This window comes from Mastomys coucha, unplaced genomic scaffold, assembly GCF_008632895.1.
Source record: "Mastomys coucha isolate ucsf_1 unplaced genomic scaffold, UCSF_Mcou_1 pScaffold19, whole genome shotgun sequence".
NCBI lineage: Eukaryota > Metazoa > Chordata > Mammalia > Rodentia > Muridae > Mastomys > Mastomys coucha.
The window spans coordinates 19,439,853-19,443,347 of record NW_022196901.1 but is presented as its reverse complement, the minus strand read 5'-3'; the positions used below and the strand labels follow the sequence as shown (position 1 = coordinate 19,443,347).

Genomic DNA, 3,495 nt, shown 5'->3' with positions numbered 1-3,495 from the left:
CCCGGATATTTGTAGGATTGACTCCCCCAACTGCCCCCCAACACCTTTTGTTTTGGCACAAGTGTACTGAGGCCAGAGATTAAGTCTAGATGTTGTTCCTCAAGAACTGTCTACTTGTTTTGGTATGGAGGTCAGGGTAGTCTTGTCATTGGCTGGGAACTTGCCAAGCAGGCTGGGTAACTGCCTGTCTCTACCTCCCACTCTCTAGGATTACAAGCACATATCCCCATGTCTGGGGATCAAACTCTGGTCCTGGTGCTGGTGTAGCTATCCTGGACTACCTTCATAATCTTCCTCCCCCCACCCCCACCCACATCTGCTGTGACAGGTGTAGCCCTGGCCGTCCTGTCTGTAGACCAGGCTGTGGTCGAACTTGGAGATCCACTTGCCTCTACTTCCCAGGTGTTGACTGGCTGAGACAGTGTCTCCTTGTTTGGCTGTGGCTGGCCTGGGACTGTGTAGATCAGGCTGGCCTTGAACTTGTGGTCTTCATGCTTCCTTCTCTAGCTACTAGGGCTAGAGGTACGTGCCATCACAATTAGTAAAGAGATCTTTTTTAAAAAAGATTTATTTATTTACCTTATGTATATAAGTGCATTGTAGCTATCTTCAGACACACCAGAAGAGGATCCAGACCTCGGGAAGAGGTCCAGTGCTCTCTATCAATGAGCCATCTCTCTAGCCCCAGTAAGATAACTTAATGCTTGTTTTACAACTTATATTTTAAGATGTATGTCTGTATACTTTAGTATGTGATTAAATTTCATAGACTAGGATCAACACCAGTTTTTTTTTTTTAATTAAAACTTTTACTTTTTGTGTATAAGTGTTTTGCCTTTGTGTATTCTGTGCACCAAGCATGCTCCTGGTACCAAAGGAGGCTGGAAGAGGGCACCAATTACTCTGGAAATGGATATACAGAAAGTTTTGAGGCGCCTGTGGGTGCTGGGAATGAAACCTGGGTCCTCTGTAAAAACATCTAGAGCTCTTAACTGCTGAGCCATCTCTGCAAGCCCTGTTGACACCAGTTTATGAACCAGAAATGAACAAAGGCAGACTTAAGTATTGATACAGAACATCTTGTGTTTTCTGGGTGCTGTCCGGTGGTGAGTGAAGCCTCAGTATCCCCTGAGCTGGACTGAACTAGAGGACTTGCCCTCATCTGTGGAGGGCTGACCTCTGTGCAGCCTGAGGTTTCAGGATTGAAGCCTATTTGTTGATTTTATGTGTGTGTGCAGAGTAATTGGGATGGCTAACTGCCGTGGGTTCAGGCTTCTTTTTCAATTCTCAGTCTGTCTGGATTGGAGGCTTCTCTGAGTATTTTACAGAACTTGGGGAAGTTTGGGTGGAGGCTGGGGGGAACTGGGATGGAGATAAAGGAAAGAGGCTGTCTCTCTGGAACTGCTGGGCAGGTCATTCTAGAGCAGCATCAGTGGCTCTGGGACATTCACGCTTCCCTGCTGCAGATAGACAGAGAGCTGGAATAGCTTTCACATGCAGTGGGTGAACTCTGGTGGGAAAAGTGAGATTGGGAAAAGCTAATGTTGGTTAAGAGTTGCTGGGACAGTGATGTTCTCTAGCCTCCCTGCACATACTGTGGAATATCTGTGTTCTTGATGACTCTTCACTGGATCCTAACCTGGGAAAACCTTCCGGGAAGTCAGCGCTGCCCTGTGATGCCCCCAGTTGAGTAAAAGACTTGGACTAATGGTTCTAGCCCACTGTGGATGTCCACGCCCTTCTTTGGCCTCAGCATGCTCTGTGAGCCATGGTTGCAAGCTCTGGAGCAGGGCACTGGCCTGGGACAGGGCCCAAGCAAAGTGCTAATTGAAAAGAATCGTGCAGGCAGGGGCTGAATGAGGAGATGACATACCTGACTTTTTCTTGTGGGCTAACAACTCATACGCATTAAAATTTTATTTTAATTTTTTAGTTGTATGTGTATGAATGTTTTGCCTGGATGTATGTCTTTGTACTGCATGGCCTGATGCCAGACAGGAAGTCAGATCCTGTGGGACTGAAGCTACAGATGGTTATGAGCCGCCATGTGGATGCTGGGAATTGAACTTAGGTCCTCTGGAAGGGCAGCCAGCGCTCTTAACTGCTGAGCTGTCTGGGCCCTTACCTGCTGGGAGGGCTCTTACACAAAGGCAAGTCAATGTCTGCTCAAGGAAGAGTTCCAGGAAAACGTCCCATGTTTCAGTCACAGTAGGAGGTACTCCAGCGTTAGCATTTTGGAGGCTGCTGTTGCTTGAGTGGTAGGCTCCCTGTGGCTTGTAAAGAAGGCTGAGGGGAGGGCGGCAGAGCCTTCGGTGAGGCTGTGGGAGGGGCCATGGCTGGGCTGGTGCTGAAGGAGTAGGCCCTGTCTCCTGTGTCTGATGGTGGGTAGCTGGGAACAGATGGGCCTGATTTCCTCACAGAAGCCCTGTGTGGCTTTCAGTTCTAAGTGATAGCCTGCAGATAGACCATGGGTCCTGGTGCCTTTGACAGTGATCACTCTGGCACATCTAGGTGCTAGATGTCACCTGCTGAAGGGCTGTACTTCAGAGTCCTGGCTCCCTTTCTATAGGGGAATTCATGAGCCTCTAAGACAGCAACCCTGTCGTGGATAGAGTATACAGAGTGGAACAACCAACCAGTCATCACTTCTCCAGGGGAGACAGCCGTGGAGAAGCTTCCTCTGGGGCGAGGGGACCTGTATTGCAGGGCCACAGCCAGCCCGGGGCAGCCCTGGGTCAGAGCCCATTCTGGCCTAGAGTCTCCCACTGTGTGAACCCAACTGGAGGTGGGAAGGCCAGGGTCACATGTCAAGTATACCTCTCTCCGCAAATTGCAGTACCTGCTTGGACTCCAGGAGTGGGCTAAGGAAGTGTCAGGGAAGAGAGGCCTTGTTTCACGCTGTATCAAGACTTGTTGCAGTTGGGGTCCCCTGCAGCCCTGGGTCCTGGCTCACTTTTCCTTTGTGCAGAGGGAACAGCAGATCTAGGTATCCTTTGGGAGGTGCCCAGGAAGCCAAGGAGGAGGGTTGGTGCCTCAGCGGGAGTCCCGGGAGCTGCCTCTCTGAGTGCAAGAACTACATCTTATCTACATTCTTTATCCCTCCGAAAATATTTACTTTCAGCTTGGAGTTTTTGCTTATTCTGCACAATTCCAACAGCTGAAAGCCAGACGAGGTCCCTGGAGGTGATAGGCCCAGAGCTGGCAGACACAGCTCCTCCCACCCTCTGTGGTGACCCCACCAGCTCTGGGTCTGGCCCATCTGTCTTTTGCTAGTATACGGGGTGGGGTGGGGTGAGAGGCTATGGGAGTGGACAAAGCAACAGGCACAGCTGAGTCCAGGCCTTCTGATGGCTGACTCTGACCCATGACCCAAGTGGGCGTGTTCACTGATTGAGGAATGAGCTATGGAAGAGTGGAAAGGGGCTTGTCTTTCTCAGCCCTGAGTGCTGTGGAGCCTCACTTGGCTCAGCGCCTGGCTGCGGGGGGGGGGGGGGG

General features: G+C 50.6%; 1 protein-coding gene across 2 annotated transcripts in view; it reads left to right on the top strand.

Moving 5' to 3' along the window:
- Positions 1–3,495, top strand: part of Wdr86 (WD repeat domain 86) — an 18,717-nt gene that overhangs the window by 3,023 nt on the left and 12,199 nt on the right. The gene's annotated exons all lie outside the window — the stretch shown is intronic.